Genomic DNA, 18,290 nt, shown 5'->3' on the forward strand with positions numbered 1-18,290 from the left:
TCTATCTCCCAAATCATCCATGTCTCCGCTCATCTATCCACCCATTATGCATCCACCCATTCACTTACTCAATCCAGTAATCTATCCAAACGGCTCAGGGTGGCATTTGAGACACAAAGAAGAGTTACGTTAAGCTCATCTCAGAGAAGGAAAGAAGAGAAACTTAATCTCTTTCAGTTAGAGAATCGAAAAGGATATTCAGATTATTTCCAAAGATCTAATCATTTCTTATTCCTACACATTTAAATCAGGAATCCTTACAGTAATGTGACTGTGTATGAAAATAACTACACTCCAGCCCCAATCATCTAAGGCAGAATCTCAAGTAGCTTAGCATGGGCTTCAGTGTTTTGAATATCTACACATAAATTTCAATTCAAATCTATCATTAAGAAGCACTGCCTCTGAGGCGGTACAGTGAGGCTTTCACTGAGGATGGTGATTCCCTTGGCACATGCCCCAGTAGGACACACACATTCTTACTCATGCTTAACAGTAGTATAAATCCCATACGTTCCCAAGACAGAGGTCATCTCAACATCAATACACTCAAAATGTTTCATAAATGTAGCTGCTTAAACTAAACCAGTGCAACTGCTGATGTCAGTGAAGAGAAAAACAATATATTTTGGAACTGCCTCACTCTGTGTTTGTCAATTGAAAATAAACCAAATCTGCATGTGTGCGTGCATGTGGGTGTGGGTGTGGTTTCAGAAGGAAGCTTCCCCTTTAGTCTCCAAGAGTCAGGAACACAGAGGGAGTAGTTGCCTGGATTTTCTCTCCACTGTTTTTCATTCAAGGAGTGGGGGAGGTGTGGATTTTATGAGTGGTGAACTGCGAAACTTCTAAAAATTCACTTTTCTATACTCAGCAGGATTAAGATCTGCTTCCTGTTGTCCTGTTATAGCCTTTTATAAACCTTTCTACCCTGTGACTGCTATGCTTTAGGAAATGTAAGGCCCAGGGCCTGGTTTTCGTAACCAATTGTGGAGCCAACCCAGCCCTGCTCTTGGGATTTTATACATGAAGATGTGGTTTGCGTTGTAGGTAGCCTAATATCTGCCTCACACACCAATTTCTCTTATGCAAGTGTGACTTTAGGGAGTGGCCTGGGGTGAGGACAGTATTAAAGGTCTCATATTTGGCTATTGGTAATCATAATCCCACCCTCCAATCCTGGAATAAGCATGCTATTAGATTTCCATTCTTCTGATAGCTGTGCTGTTTTTCAACTTGTTCAGAACATAAAAATGAAAAGTATCATTTTAATATTATCTTCAGGGAAACCTCCAAGTTATATTTGTATACATATACATAGGTATATGTGTGTATATATATATATATATATATGCATATCCAAACTAAATATATATTCATATACATATATAAAATTTCAGCACTTCTTGAAATGTGACATGACCAAATTGATCATGAGATACTTGCTCCATCATCTGTTTATTCTTCAGCTGGAATTACTATGGAACTGTAGAAGAGATCAGTTTACCAACATCTACTCATAAGCCAGATTCCTGCATAATCCTTGGTATCTTCTTCACCTATCATATCAAGGTCATGGCTAAATCATCTATATGTTACCTTCAGGTATCTTTCAACTCTGCCCATTCTCTCCATTTACACTTCAGAAACTCCGTCCAAGTTACTACCATCTATAGTAACGATGGTAGATGGTCCAAGTTACTACCATCTGTAATGGTGAAAGGAAGAATAAAATGGAAGGCAAAAAATCACATAGGTGTTGCTTTATCTACAGAAAAGCCGCCTCAGATCCATTCGACAAGAGTAGTGCCAAGGTATGGGTTGCTGAAAGCAGGCTGTAATATCTGTTGCTCCTCAAAATGATATTTGTCCTCCTGGTAACACATAGCCTATGAATGCAGTGGCTATAACTGCTAGAAAGGTGTAGGATCCATAATATAGGCCACGTCCTACATGAATGTAAAGGCAGATAAAGAAGATGGAAGCTCCATTTGCACATATGTATTGAATGATTCATCCGTAGTTAACATCACGGCAGATGAGTGTTACTGATGAGAAGGCAGTTATTGTGTCTGGTGTGTAATGTATTGCTAGGAACAAGCCTGTTAGGATTTGTAGAATTAAACAAATACCTAATAGAGAACCAAAGTTTCATCATGACAAGATATTTGATGGGGCTGGGAGGTCAATAAATGCATTGTTGATGATTTTTATTAGTGGGTGTGATTTTCTGATGTTGGTCATTGGTGTTCTTATAGTTGAATGACAACGATGATTTTTCATGCCATTAGTCATGGTTAGAATCCACGTGGGAATGATGATGACATGTATGTATTTTAAGTGTTATTTTTGTGATTAGTTCTGTGGGGTTTTCTTCAAAACCTTCACCTATTTATGGGGGCTTTGGGTTGACTGTGGGTAGTGGTGTTGGGTGTGGGACTGTTGAATTTTGGTGGCTTATTTTTAGTCTTGATGGTGTTTTTGATTTATTTAGTGGGGATACTGGTCACATTTGATTGCATGACAGCTATGGCTACTGAGCAGTATACTGAAGTTTGGGTTTCTAATAAGACTGTTTTGGGGGCATTTCTTTCAGGATTGATAATAGAGAGGTTTTTTTGTTGTTGTTTGTTTGTTTGTTTGCCGTACGCAGGCCTCTCGCTGTTGTGGCCTCTCTCGTTGCGGAGCACAGGCTCCGGAAGCGCAGGCTCAGCGGCCATGGCTCACGGGCCCATCCACTCCGCGGCATGTGGGATCTTCCCGGACCAGGGCACGAACCCGTGTCCCCTGCATCAGCAGGCGGACTCTCAACCACTGCGCCACCAGGGAAGCCCGATAATAGAGTTTTTAATGGTGCTGTATGTTTTAAAGGATGAAGAGGTGGAAGTCGTTTTTACGTTTAATGGGCTGGGGGACTGGGTTATTTATGACACCGGTCATCCTGGTTTTTTAAGGGAGGAAGCTATGGGGACTGCAGCATTATATAGTTATGGTACTTGGTTGGTAATTGTTACTGGCTGATCGCTGTTTATTGGTGCTGTGGTTATCATTGAGATTACTCGTGGTAATTAAATAAAAGCATGCTAAGGATAAGGATAATAAGGAACGAGAGGAAATATAGTTTGATAAGGCCTTTTTGGCCTGAGACTAGCGTAGAGAACTTTAATTGAATAAGGGATGTGGTTTTTGGTAAAATATTTTCTAGCCAGATTAAGTCTAAGAGGGAGGATGCTGAGTTTTGGCTTATTGATAGATTTAAGTAGGGAGGTAAGCGGTGCATGATAGTGGGGAAATATCCTAAAAGACTAGAAAACTTGAGGGTATTTGAGGGGCAAATAAACTTTAAGTTTTCTGCGTTAAGAAATTTAACCTGCGTTAAGGTTAATTTCAAGTGCTGGTACAAAGGGCACTGTACCAGCACTTGAAATTAAGGGCAGTTAATTTTAGGTATGGGGGCACGGTTATTAGGGGGACTGTTGTCGGGGGGATGTTGTTGGAGATAATGAATCCAGCAAAAACACTTCCAATTAGTAGGCATTTGATGGAGTTAACTAAGAATGGGTTGTTTTCATTGATTGAGGTTAAGGGAGAGAAACGAGGCTGTCCTAGTAGTGGGAAGAAGATAACGCCAGCACTATAGACAGCTGTGAGGGTGGTGGCAGCTAGCGTTATTAGCACGGCTCAGGTGTTGTTATAAGACGTGTTAGCAGCTGGTGAGGAAAGGCATTCCCATCAGTGCTAAACTTCCAATAATAAGGGCTGTTGTGGTGAAAGGTATAGCTTTGAATTGGCCTCCTATTTTTTGAATATCTTGTTTGTCGTTCAGGCTGTGGATAATAGATCCGGAGTATATGAATAGTATGGCCTTAAAAAAAGCATGTGTGCAGATGTGCAAGAATGCTAGATAGGGTTGGTTGATGTCAACTGTTACTATTATTAGGCCTAACTGGCTTGAAGTGGAGAAAGCGACAATTTTTTTAATGTCATTTTGGGTGAGGGTCCCTATTGCTGCGAATAGGGTGGTGAGGGCTCCTAAGCATAGTGCTATTGTTTGAATGTTTGTTGTTTCCTGTTAAGGGTAAAATCGAAAAAGCAAGAAGATTCCTGCCACGACTAATGTGCCTGAGTGGAGTAAGGCTGATATAGGAGTAGGGCCTTCTATTGCTGAGGGGAGTCAAGGGTGAAGTCCAAATTGAGCTATTTCCTGCCTACAGCTAGTACAAGCCCTATGAGGGGGAGATTTGAGTGATGTTAGTACAAGCCCTATGAGGGGGAGATTTGAGTGATGTAAGTCGAATGTAAAAATTTGTTGCAGGGGGCTTGTGGCGCAGTGGTTGAGAGTCTGCCTGCCAATGCAGGGGACACGGGTTCGAGCCCTGGTCTGGGAGGATCCCACATTCCGCGGAGCGACTAGGCCCGTGAGCCACAGTTACTGAGCCTGCGTGTCCGGAGCCTGTGCTCCACAGCAAGAGAGGCTGCAATAGTGAGAGGCCCGTGCACCGCGATGAAGAGTGGCCCCCGCTTGCCACAGCTGGAGAAAGCCCTCGCACAGAAAAACGAAGACCCAACACAGCCATAAATAGACAAATAAATAAAAAATTAAAAGGGAGATGGGTCTAAGAAAAAAAAAAATTGTTGCAGGTCTCATGTGTTTAGGTTAAATAGGAATCATGCTGTTGACATAACAAATCCAATATCCCTGATGAGGTTATATAGGATTGCCTGGAGAACGGCTGTGTTTGCGTCTGTTTGCCGGTATTACCACCACCCAAGGAGCAGGAAAGATATAATTCCGACCCCCACTCACCCAATAAAAAGTTGGAAGAGGTTGTTGGCGGTAACAAGAATTAACATGGTGATAAGGAAGAGGAGTAGATATTTGAAGAACCGATTAATATAGGGATCCGAGTGTATGTATCATAGGGAGAACTCCATAGTAGACCATGTGACAAACAATGCTACAAATTTTATTGAGAAGTAATCTATTTTAAAGCTAAGTGTTAATTTAAGAGTTTGAACAGTGATCCAATGTCAGTTTGAAATAATTATTTCTTGGCCTGTGTGAACAAATATTGTGGTTGGAATTAGGCTGGTAATGAAAGCACATGAAACAGTGTTTTTTTACATATGATGGATTTTTATTGCTTTTGTAAAGATTGGTGTTAATTATTATAATTGGGATTGTTAATATAAGTAGTGTGACTAGAGCGAAAGAGGATAATAGGTTTATTACTTTTATTTGGAGTTGCACCAATTTTTTGGTTTCTAAGACCAACGGATAACTACCATCCTTCAAAAGCTTGAAAAAGCCACACTGTTAGGCACGGGAGCATGAATTAGCAGTTCTTGTATACTTTCTCGGTAAATAAGAAGTTTCAACCTTCTGTTACTAGATTCACAATCTAGTGTTTTTTTTTTAAACTATATTTACAATACAGGGGGCCTAGGATGATTTGGGGATTTAGTGACAATAGTAGGAGGGGTAAGATGTGAAGGGTTATAAGGGCATTTTCTTGTGTGAAGGAGGGTGTAATGTTATTAATATGGTGTGTGTATTTACCGCGTTGTGTTGTAATTAGTATATGTAGAGAGTATAAGGCTGTAATTACAATGTTGGCTCCTATTAAGATAATGGTAATATTTGATTATGAGAAGGACGATGTAACTACAAACAACTCTCTGACCAGATTAATGGTTGGGGGTAAGGCCAAGTTTCTTAGGCTTGCTAGCAGTCATCAAGCGGCTATTAGTGGGAGGAAGGTCTGTAAGCCTCAGGCTAAGATTATTGTTAGGCTATGGACTCACTCATAATTTGAGTTTGCTAGGCAGAATAGTATGGATGATGTGAGGCCATGGGCAATTATTAAAGCGGTGGCTCCTATATAACGTCAAGGTGTTTGGATAAAAATAGCGACAATGACAAGTGCTATATGACTAATGGAAGAATATGCGATAGGTGATTTTAGGTCTGTTTGGCGCAGACAGATTGAACTGGTTATGATTATTCCTCATAGGAAAAGCATAAGAAAGGGGTATGCTATGAATTCTTTTAGTGGGTTAAGTATCGCTGTGATTCGTAGTATGCCGTAGCCTCCAAGTTTTAGTAATATGGCTGCAAGGACTACAGAGCCTGCGATGGGGGTTTCTACATGTGCTTTGGGTAATCAAAGGTGGAGATGAAACGTCATATGAAAACGTTGGATCAAGAATTGGGTAATGCTTTGGTTCAATATTGCAGTGTTAAGAAATGTAGAGAGGCCGTAGCGTTTTTTTTTTTTTTTTTTTTTTTGCGGTATGCGGGCTTCTCACTGTTGTGGCCTCTCCCGTTGCGGAGCACAGGCTCCGGACGCGCAGGCTCAGCGGCCATGGCTCACGGGCCCAGCCGCTCCGCGGCATGTGGGATCTTCCCGGACCGGGGCACGAACCCGTGTCCCCTGCATCGGCAGGCGGACTCTCAACCACTGCGCCACCAGGGAAGCCCCAACCCGTAGTGTTTTGAATATATACTAGTGCTACTAGAAGTGGGTGACCTGACAGGTGTGTAGAATAAAAAATAGAGTCCTGCATTAAGGCGTTCTGTCTGGTTAACTCATCAAGTGATGATAATGAGTGTAGGAACTAGTGTGGCCTCGAATATAATGTAAAATAAAATTAGTTCTGTGACACTAAATGTTATAATTACAAATGTCTGTAATATGATTAGTATAGTGATGTATAGTTTTTTTCGGGTCAGTGACTCTTTGAGCAGGTGAGATTGGCTGGCCATTAATAGAGTCATATTGTTAAGATCAATAGCAGTGTAAATAAGGAGTCGGAAAAGAACATTAATAAGAAATTAAGGCTATTACCATTAAACTGGTTAAGGAGGAGCAGCCTTGTGAGGCTAATTAGGAGGCTATGGGCTGTAGCATTAATTCAAGCCATATTATTTTTTGATAAACAAGTGAGGGGTATTAATATAATCGCAGGGACAATAAATTTTAGCATTGGAGGAGGTTACGATTTTGTACGTAGTTGGTGCCATGTGTGTTTGATACTATCACTAGTAAGGATAATCCGAGTGCGGCCCCCCAGGCTACGAACACTAATAGGACGATTGGTATTATGCTGGCTAAAGTGAAGTGTGAATTTAGGATCATTAGGGTTGCCATTACGAATAGTGATAATGTTATGCCTTCTAGAAATAATAGTTAGGATATTAAGTGGGATCGACATATTAGCAGCCCTACAAGAGATACTGTAAAAGCTATAATAATATTTATATATACTAAAGGCACTTGGTAATTATGAATTTAGTCATAATCTAATGAGTTGAAATCACTTGTTTTGTTTTAAACTAAATACCATATTCTAGTTCATTCTAGTCCTTTTTGGGTTCATTCATAGGCCAGGCTAATTGCCAATAATGAGAGTAAGAGCAGGGCTATGGTGAGTATTGTTTTTAGACTATTTGTTTGAGTTGCTCAGGGGAGGGGCAGTAGAAGGGCAATTTCTACTGCAATAGAAATTTCTACTTCAATTGCTGCAATAACCTCAAGTGCAGAAAAATAGTTACAATGGCAGGACTGAAAGTGCTACACTTACAAACGCTGGCTGGCTAGGTTGGCTCTTGACTTCCATCTGGGAACTTGGATTTTGGTAAGCTTCCCACCACTCCCTGATAAGAGTGGCTCAGAGTTACTAAACTCTTTGTGCAAACAATATGGATTATGCTGAAAACCCGCTTTCCTTCTGGGAGTTTGGAATTACTGTATGAACTAGGCAGAGGTGCACATGCCTATGTGTCCAGCCCCCAATAAAAACCTAGGACTCCCAGGCTCAGGCAAGCATTTCTAATAGAAAACATTTCACATGTATTGTCACACCGGTTGATACAGGAATTAAAGCATGTCTATGTGACTTCACTGAAAGAGGACTCTTGGAATCCAGTGCTTTGTATCCTCTAGGTTTTGCCTCATGCCTTTTCCCCCTTTGCTTATTTTGCTCTGTATCTTTTGGCTGTAATAAAACCATAGTCATGAGTATGACTAGATGCTGAGTCTCATGAGTCTTCCTAGCAACTCATGCAACCCTGGGATGGTCCTGGGGACTCCTGACTCATCTTTGAACTGGTCTTCCTTCCTCTAAGTTGTCCTCCCTCCAAAAACAAAACATGGCTATGTGATTACATGCCCTTTAAATGTTTTGATTCAAACATTTCAGTATATGCTACTACTGTAGGGCCAGGGTTGACAAACTTACCTTTGTAAAGGGCCAGATTGTTTGGAGGGCCATATGGTCTCTATCATGACTACTTAACTCTGTCCTGGTAGCAAAAGCAGCCATAGATAGTACATAAACAAATGAGTATAGCTGTATTCTAATACCAGGGGTTTTTTTGAACACTGGAATTGAATTTCATATAATTTTTACCCATCCTGAACTATTATTCATTTGATTTTTAAAAAGTCATTTAAAAACGTGAATTCCATTTCTAACACACAGGCTATACAAAAATATGTAACGGTTTAGAATTGGCTAGGGAATTCCCTGGCGGTCCAATGGTTAGAACTCCGCACTTCCACTACAGGGGACCTGGGTTCGATCCTTGGTCGGTGTACTAGAATCCCACAAGCGGCGAGTGCTGCAGCCAAAAACGAAAGAAAACAAAACAAAAAAATATTCTCGAATTTTTTCAATCAATACGTACTACAGAACTACAGGGTCTGCACTTGACTGAATCAGCGAATATAGAAATGCGGATGTGGAGGGCTGACTATAAAGCTACAGGTGGAGTTTTGACTGTGCAGGGTTGACACCCCCAAGGCCCATGCTGTTCAAGGGTCAACTGTACTACCTATCACTCTATCTCCCGCTCTATCCCTCCTTCACAATGCCTGTTCCAGCCACTGTAAACTCTCGTATCCTAGAGTTCTGTGCTCACTCTACCACTGAGTGGTTGACATGTGCAACTCTCTGCTTTGAACTCTTCCCCCATTGATCCTATTTCCCTAGTAAAACAGCATTTGCTTTTTTATTTCATGTCAGTCATCACTTCCTCATCACAACTCCAAGGACATCAGATGATATTATTAACTCTCTGAACATTGGGTGCAGGTTCACCTCAGTACTTCTCATTTTTAAAATTCATTTGTTTAACTGTTTACTCAATACCTGTTTCATCTGTTAGGTGATATGCTACATGAAGGTCGGTATAGCATCTGTTAGTGTCTACCTTTGTCTTTCCAATACTTTGTACAGTATTTGGCACATAGTTTTCTCTTAAAAGGCATGTGTTGAATTAATTCATCAGTATTTACTATGTGTCTGGTGCTTGCCTAGATACTAGAGACACAAAGAAAATAAAATGTAATTGAAAAGCTTACAGACACTAGTGAGGTGAAAGAAATGTATAATTTCAATGTAATGTAGTAAGCACTGAAATATACATATGTGTATATATTTATATGGCTTATGGAAAATAGAGGATTATCTCCAGACTGAAGAGCCAAGAAAGAGGAGAGAGTGCTGATGAGTATGGAACTTGATTGCATTTGGAAGGCTAAGTAAGGGTTGGTGAGCTAGATGACTAGGAAAAATATTGAGGAACTTATAACTTGAGAATAGAAACATTAAAAAAAAAACAAAAAAAAAAAAACGCATTCAGTATACTGTAGGAAGAGAGAATGGCCCCATACCTCAACCTAGGGAATAAAGAAAGGTTTCTGGGAAAAGATAACACCTGAGTTCTAGTTTTAACAATGAGTAAGAATTGAGCAAATTTTCCAGAATACTGGCATGATGAGTTCTGTGACATCTTCAATGAAGTAGTTATCTGACAGGTGAAAATTATTTTTAAAAGAGCCATTTAAAGTCACCGGAGGGCTTCCCTGGTGGCGCAGTGGTTGAGAGTCCGCCTGCCGATGCAGGGGACACGGGTTCGTGCCCCGGTCCGGGAAGATCCCACATGCCGCGGAGCAGCTGGGCCCGTGAGCCATGGCTACTGAGCCTGCGTGTCCGGAGCCTGTGCTCCGCAACGGGAGAGGCCACAGCAGTGAGAGGCCCGCGTACGCAAAAAAAATATATAAAAAAATAAAATAAAGTCACTGGAAGTCATCCTAAGGGCATATAGAAAATTAATAAACATATATTTAAAAAAATGACTAAATCTTGTTCAGAATAGCTAGGTCTGTGGCAGTTGAACCACCCTCTTCTAATCCTCCCCAGCTCTGTGTAATGGAAACTCTAAGTGTGCTAATTCAGAAGAGTAAAGCCAAGAAGACAAGAGTTCCCTCTCCTCTAAGCTTCCAGTCTATGACAATGGTTTCACCCCATCAGGGGCAGGCAAGCAGTGTTTCTCATTACCCTGTAGGACTGTGTGGTAAAAGCTCTATTTTGAGTATGACAAAGCAAGAATGCTGGGGCTTGATCTTCCCCAGCCCCTCCACCTTAGCTCATTTGTAACACAGAGGTTCTATCCAGGGAGAGACAAGCCAAGAGGACCAAATGCTACTACTCTCAGTCACACCCACTTGTAGAGCTAGGATGTCACTCAGGGAGGAAAGGGCAGTTATCTTCACCTCCAGCCCAGGTGTAGTGGTACACAGCTTCTGCCCAAGGGGAGAGGCAGGCCTTAAGGATCATGAGCTCTGCAAATATACCTGAAAGTGCTGATTTCAGAAGGGAGCTAAAATAATTTCATGCCCAAAGCCATTGTAGAAAATAGTGAAGAGGTTTAAAAAGGAATTTGTAGCCTCCTGATACTAAGAAAAAGGGAAACAGCAGAGCAGCCAGAAGTTTCACAAAGAAAACCAGGGAAAAGACAGTCTGAAAGAGTCCTCCTGGGATTACAGACAAATCTGGATGTCAAGGCTATATACGCATGTATTAGGCTACACTGACTCAGGAACAATTAGAGTGGGATATAGAAGATCGGAAGCATTCCCTAAGCCACAAGCAGATTCCTCAGCCAAAAGCAGAATCCTCAACGGCACAAAGGACTTAGGTACAACTTCTGACCAAACACTAAAAAAAAATGACAAGCTACTCTGACCCGGGGACAACTCCTAGGAAGCAAGGTTTATGAATAAATCATAATCATCACTGATGATCTGGAACAATGGAAGACTGTTCCAGTCTTCCCTCTCCAGATGAAGTAAAAAGGAAACTATACCCTCTCCAGATGAAGTAAAAAGGAAACTTCCAAGGTACTAGATCTTGGATGAACATGAGACAAACTTTGAAATTCCTTGAATTATGAACACAGTTTACAAGTTACACATTTTACAGGTTCAACAGTAAAGGGTGAACATCTTTAACAAACAAGTTCATTATGCTAAACCAGGAGTGGCCCCTGGGTAATCAATCTAAAAGAAAAATCTGAGCAGGAACATCCAAGGCTGCACAGTGAGGGAGGAAATAGGCTTCATAGATTTAGTTTAGCAAAATCACTAAACAAGGAAGTAAATGAACAAGTAAACAATAGCAGCAAGCCTCAGGAAAGGAAGGGAATCAATACTGAGATTTGGTACAATATATTATCTAAAATGTCCAATTTTCAACAATAAAATTGTAAGACATTCAAAGAAACAGGAATGTATAACTCATACATAGGTTAAAAAAAAAGGCAATAGGAATTGCCTTTGAGGCAGCCCAGACAGTGGACATAGCAAACAAAGAATTCAGAAGAGGGATTATAAATATGTGAAAAGAACTAAAGGAAACAATGCTTAAATAATTAAATGAAAGTATGATGACAATGCCTTATCAAATAGAGAATAGCAATAATAAGATTGGAATTATTCAAAAGACCAAGATGAAAATTATGGAGTCAAAAGTACAATAACCAAATGGAAAAAAAAAAAAATCACTAACAGGCCCAATATTGTATTTGACCTGGAGGAAGAAAATAATCAGAAAAATTGATGGTAGATTGATAGCAGTTCTACAATTTAAGAACAGAGAGAAAAAAAATGAATAAAAATGAACAGAGCCTTAAAGAAATGTGGGAAATAATTAGGCACACTGGCATATACATATATGAAATACTGGAAGGAGAGAAAGGAGAAGAAAAAATATTCAAAGAAATGGTAGTTGAAAATCTCCCAAATTGGAAGACAAAATTAATCAACACATCCATAAGCTCAACAAACTTCACATACAGTAAACTCAAAGAGATCTAAGTTCAGACATATCACTGTCAAAATCTAGAGAGGCAAACATAACAAGAACTTATCAAAAGCACCAAGAGGAGAACAACTCATCAAGTACCAGAGACCACCCCAATAAAACTAACCACTGAGATGCAAGAGGGAGGAGATTGAGGATATATGTATATGTACAGCTGATTCACTTTGTTATAAAGAAGAAACTAACACACCATTGTAAAGCAATTATACTCCAATAAAGGTGTTAAAAAAAAAAAAAGGAAATAATGAAGGCCAGAAGGTAGTGTGATGACATATCCAAAGGAGTGAAGGAGAAAAAGTCACCCAGAAATCTTATACACAGTAAACCTATCTTTCAAAAATGAAGGCAAAATATGCACATTCCGGGATAAAGGGAAAACAAAGAATTTGAAGAATTTGAGCTGGCACGTCTGCCTTATAAGAAACACTAACGGTAGATTTTTAGACTGAAAGCAAGTGATGAAAGATTTAAATACACACGGGGAAAAAAAAGAGCACTGGTAAAGGTAATTAGTGATTATAAAATAATATATTTGCATCTCTCTCTTTTCTTCTTTTAACTAATTATAAACAATTGCTTAAACTATACAGGTATCCCTCACTTTTCAAAAGTTCACTTTATGCTACTTCACTTTTACAAAAGACCTGCATTAGTACCTGCTTTTCCTAAATGAAAGAAATGTGAATGCTTTATCTCAATTAATTTTGTGCATCCATTGGCAAGATGTGTCCTAAGGTAATTGTTTCTTTGCTCAGAACAGGTTTCATAGGAATGCTCTACTTTCAAATAGCAGAGGAAACCTGTATACACACACACACAAACATATATACATTATATATATATATGTATATTTGTAAGATTTGTAAGATTTTCCATATATACATATTATATCTATAAATTGTATTGTTGCTCCTGTAACATATAGACATATAATACATTTGACAATAAAAGCATACAAGAAGAGTGGAAACAAAACTGAATTTTAGTAATAAAATGACAACTTTGGTAACTTGAATTCACAGGAAGAGATAATGAGAATAAAGAGAAGCAGAAATCTCATATAAGAAGGCTAATAAAATACATTCTAAAATTCTTTAATTGCTCTACTTTCTCCTCTCAACTTCTTTAAAAGACAAAAGATATCATGTATAGTCATGATATGAATAAAAATAATAGAAAAGAAAAGAGTGTTTGTGGAGGGAGTGAAGCTGTGTCGGTATGAGATTTCTATCCCTCACTGGAAATAAGTTAATATAAATCTAAAGTAGATACTGATAATTTGATGTATATTGTAAGCCCTAGAAGAAGTTTTAGAAACATAGATCAAAATATAGTTAAATAATAAAAAGGAATTAAAATGTTACATTAGAAGACATTGCATTATATAAAAGAAGGCAATAAAATAGTATCAAAATAGTCAAAAGAGTAACAAAAGAGTAACAAAGTAGTCATGAGACACACAGAAAACAAAAAGAAAGGTGACACACACTTAAATTCAACCATATAAATAATAATACTAAATGTGAATGGATAAAACAATTCAATCAGAGTGCAGAGATTGTCAGACTGGATAAAAAGGAAGAACGAAATCTGTTGTGTCTCAGCATTATTCATAATATCAAAAAAGGGGAAGCAACCTAATGTCTACAATTTGATGAATAGGTGTGCAGCTAATGCCTATTAACATGAATGAACCTTGAAAACATTATGCTAAGTCAAAGAAGCCAGGCACAAAATACCAAGTATTATATGATTCTATTTATATGAAGTGTTCAAAATGTGAAAATCAACAGAGACAAAAATTAGACTAGCAGTTGCCATGGGCTGGGGGGAAGGGGAATATACAGTGACTATTAATGAGCATAAGTATATTTTGTAGTGATGAAAATGTTTTAAAATTGGACAGTTGCAGAAGTAGGTGAATATATTATAAAAACCACTGAATTTTTCAATTCAAATAGATGAATTTTATGCTATATGAAGTATATCTCAATAAAACTTTTACAAATTGTTAAGAAAAACAGAGGTAAGAAATGGAAAACTACAAGAAATGCAAGACTTTCATGATTCAGGGTTTGATGTTGATGAGACTGAAGAGATAGATAGGTAGAGATGAGCCTTGCAAACCATCTAAGGAGGTTGGACTTAATCCTATAATGACTAGACAGACAATGATGGATTTAGAAGTGGAATAATGGGAAAATTTAAACTTTAAACAGACAACCCTTCTTTTGACAGTGTGGAAGATAGATTGAAAGAGTAAAATGTTGAAGTCAGGGAACTCTGCCAGTGATTCTAGAGAGGTGAAGAAAGTCTGAACCAACACAAAGAATGTGAAAATGAAGAAAAATATTTAGAAGGAAAATTTTACCATTACTTTTCTGTGTGGTTATAAGTAAATGTGTAGTCATGCTGGAAACATCTCTCTGCCTATTCTTGTAGGATTCTGAGTTCCAGAATTAGGTAAGCAAGATCACCTGCTTCATTCCTTTTAGGTATTCCTATTATAAAAATAGCAATGAGGAGTGGAGAAAGATGTGGAAAGGATGCATTTTGACATCCAATTATATTGTTAATCTCTGGAACTGGCAAATAGGAGTCTATTCAGGGAAATGTGTTTCTTGCCAGTGGCATCTGGCAATTAATGCTAAAATGTGCTTTCCAGCCTGCAAAGGACTTAGGATTTCACTGCAAGATTTAAAGAGAAGTATTGGTACTCACGCCTGTCTATAGCAATGTACTCAAAATCAAAACTGCATAAATGTAGATATGAGCATATGATGTGCATTAATGATGACTCTACCCATATTAATCTTCAATTAAATTCAGCAAAGCTAATAAATGGTAAAGTTTAAAGCCCTTAACCTGCAATACAAGACACTCCAATACCTGACTTAGGTACCTCTTTCAGCTCTGACTCCATGTCTCAGCTTTTCCCAGGTCATTTCTAGCTCCTTTTACTATTTGCCAATTTCAAACTTCCCATGCTCTCTCATACCTCAGGCCATTTAGCCAAGTCGCTCCATATGCCCTCAAAGGAACTTCTCTAATTTTATACCTGTATAACTACTTCTCTTTCCAAACTCAGATGAAACTTCAACTTTGTCTTCAAAATGCTTCTTAAATGCTCCAACCGCAACAGGACCAACCATCACCGAAAGCGATATTAGATTTTCCAATTTTCCTATTCTCCACTCTATATCAATTCTCATATACTTCTAATCTGTTTTTATATTTGCACATATACATACTTTATAAGTATATTTCTGTGAATATATGATCTTACATATGCATAACTCATATGTATATATCTAGAGTTTTTAACTAAATTGCAATTTATGTAATATAATGTTTGAGTGCATGGGGTCCTGGAGTCAGAATGCCTTAATCTCTTAGAGACACATAATTACCTCATCTAAAATCTGTGGTTGATAATAGCAGGACTAACCTTAAAGCAGTGGTTCCCAAACTTGTCTGCTCATTGAAGGTAACTGGGAAGCTTCAAAAACTTCTTATGTCTCTGTTCCATCTCCAGACATTTTATTTAATTGGTATGGAGTGATGTCTGGGCTTTAGAATTTTTTAAAAATTTTCATCTGATTCTAATGGGCATATAAGTTTGGAAACCACTGCTTTAAAGGGAGGATTATATACAGTCATGCATGTGTGTTAGCAGCATATTGGTCAATATTCGACATTTAAAATAGTAATTGCTATTATTATTTGTGGAATTTTTGATTGAAAGCCATATCTTATTTTTTTTCCCATGGCACATAGGTGAAGTACTTAGTACAGGGATAGTGGCACTCAATTTCTTTACTAGGTAAATTAGAATACATCAATATTAGATGAATTCCCCTCACAAAAACAAAGGAGCTTTCAGTTCTATAAAGAAAGGTGGCAGACACACAGGTAACTACAGTAAAACCCAGCATGGGACAACTGAGCTCAGAGCACTACATTGTAGTAGTGTAGAGGAAAATTGGGCAAATAAATTTTCCCTGATTTAAACAAGATGCTAATGAAAAAGATGAAGGAGGAAGACGAGGAGGAGAAGAGGAACTTACATTTATTCAGCATTGCACAAAACTATGAACTTTCCCAATTTTACAGATGAAGAAATTAAGACCCAGAAGTTGAAATAATTTGACTAAAATCACTCTGGTCAGCAACTCCCTAGCTTCAGAGTACTTAAGCGTTGTGCTGCAGTGTAAGAGCAAGGAGTCACCACATACCTCTAATCAACAAGTTGTATATGGACTTCCTATGTAGGAACCCATGGATTAAGTGGTGTTAAGAGTTTGTGCACGACTCTGGGCATGCTTCTATACAATCAGTTGGTCAATTCTCAGCTCAGTCATTACTAAGTTAAAAATAAATTAGGGTGGAGCTTCCCTGGTGGCGCAGTGGTTGAGAATCCGCCTGCCGATGCAGGGGACACGGGTTTGTGCCCTGGTCCGGGAAGATCCCACATGCCGCGGAGCGGCTGGGACTGTGAGCCATGGCCGCTGAGCCTGTGCGTCCGGAGCCTGTGCTCCGCAACGGGAGAGGCCACAACACTGAGAGGCCTGCGTACCGCAAAAAAAAAATAAATTAGGATGAAACTGAAACGACTGAATATCAACAAAGAAAAAAAAAATCTTCCCAATCCACTAATTCATACTTTATACAAAGCTTAATGAGGTAGACCATAGATATAATTATAAGGGCCAGAAAATATAAAACATCTAAAAGAAAACGCAAACCTTGTCAAAAGAGGCAACACTTTAGGACCTTAGATCAGGCAAGTATTTCTTAGATAGACATAAAAAGTTCTAATATCAAGGAAACACTTATAACTCTGATTTAATTAAAAAAGAATATTTTTTCCTCTATGAAAGTCACAGCTAAGAAAATGAAAACCAAACCACACAGTGGGAGACATCATTTGCAAAATATACATCTAATAAAGAACTTATACCGAGAATATATAAATAACCATTACGATTCAATTATTAGATGACAATCCAATACAAAAATACTTTTTTAAAAAGAATAAAACATTTAAATAGACATTTCAACCATGAAGATATATAAATGTAAAGTAAGCGTATGAAAAGTATTCAGCATCATTAACCTTAGGGGAATGCAAACTATAAATACATGCTTGACCATTATACATGATTAGAAAAGGTAAAATTTAAAAGACTGACCCAGCCAAGTACTGGCAGGAAAGTAGAGTGCATTGATATCTTATACTTTGCTGGTGGGAATGCAATTGTACATTCAATTTAGAAACAATATGGCAGTTTCTTACAAAATTAAACATACCATGTGACCTAACTATTCTACCTCAAAATTTACCCATGAACAGTGAAAATATATGTGCACTCAAAGAGTTCCATTTGAGTGTTCATAGCAGCATTATTCACAATAGTCCCAAACTGGAAACAACCAAAGTAATAATTAGCTGGTGATTTTTTTAAAATGTGGTGTATCCATCTAGGAAAATTAAATTAGATGAAATGAAACTAAAAAGGAACAAATGATTGACTGATGCAACAACATGGATAAATTCAAAAGCATTATACTATTTTTATTTCTATGACATGTTAGAAAAGGCACAAACAATAGTTTGGAGGTGAGGGAGAGGACTGACACTAAAGAGGCCTAAGGTAACTTTTATTTTTGAGATTATGGCAATGGAATATGTCTTGATTATGTTGACAGTTACACAGCATATATTTCAAAAGTCAATGAATTGTCCAATAAAAATGATGAATTTTGTTGAATGCAAGTTATACTTCAATAGACCTAATTATGAATACATAAATAAATAATAAGAAATTTTCTTTTTTGTGGGAATTCACGGTTAGAGGTGTGAGGTTCTATCACAAAAACAGAGTACAAATCATGTTGCTTTGGAATGCCAACCATTACCCAAAACCTCTACTTATCTGAAATAGACATAAACCCCCTGTAGAAAGTATTATATTTGGATTGTTTCCTGCTACATAAACTGCATCTAATATAATGTCTGACACATAGATTTTATTTGAGAAACATCTGTTGAATTCTTTAATTTCTGCTTGGCTCTAGTCGATTAGCTCTAATTTAGAGACTGGTTTTTCTTTGTCATACCTGTG

At 38.2% G+C, this 18,290-nt stretch overlaps 1 protein-coding gene and 1 pseudogene across 1 annotated transcript in view; both read right to left on the bottom strand.

Annotated features, from left to right (window-relative positions):
* LUZP2 (leucine zipper protein 2) overlaps positions 1–18,290 on the bottom strand; it is a 445,330-nt gene that overhangs the window by 67,313 nt on the left and 359,727 nt on the right. The window lies entirely within an intron of this gene.
* Positions 3,053–8,322, bottom strand: LOC132525894 (NADH-ubiquinone oxidoreductase chain 5-like; annotated as a pseudogene).

The sequence above is a fragment of the Lagenorhynchus albirostris genome, chromosome 9, assembly GCF_949774975.1.
Source record: "Lagenorhynchus albirostris chromosome 9, mLagAlb1.1, whole genome shotgun sequence".
Classification (NCBI taxonomy): Eukaryota; Metazoa; Chordata; class Mammalia; order Artiodactyla; family Delphinidae; genus Lagenorhynchus; species Lagenorhynchus albirostris.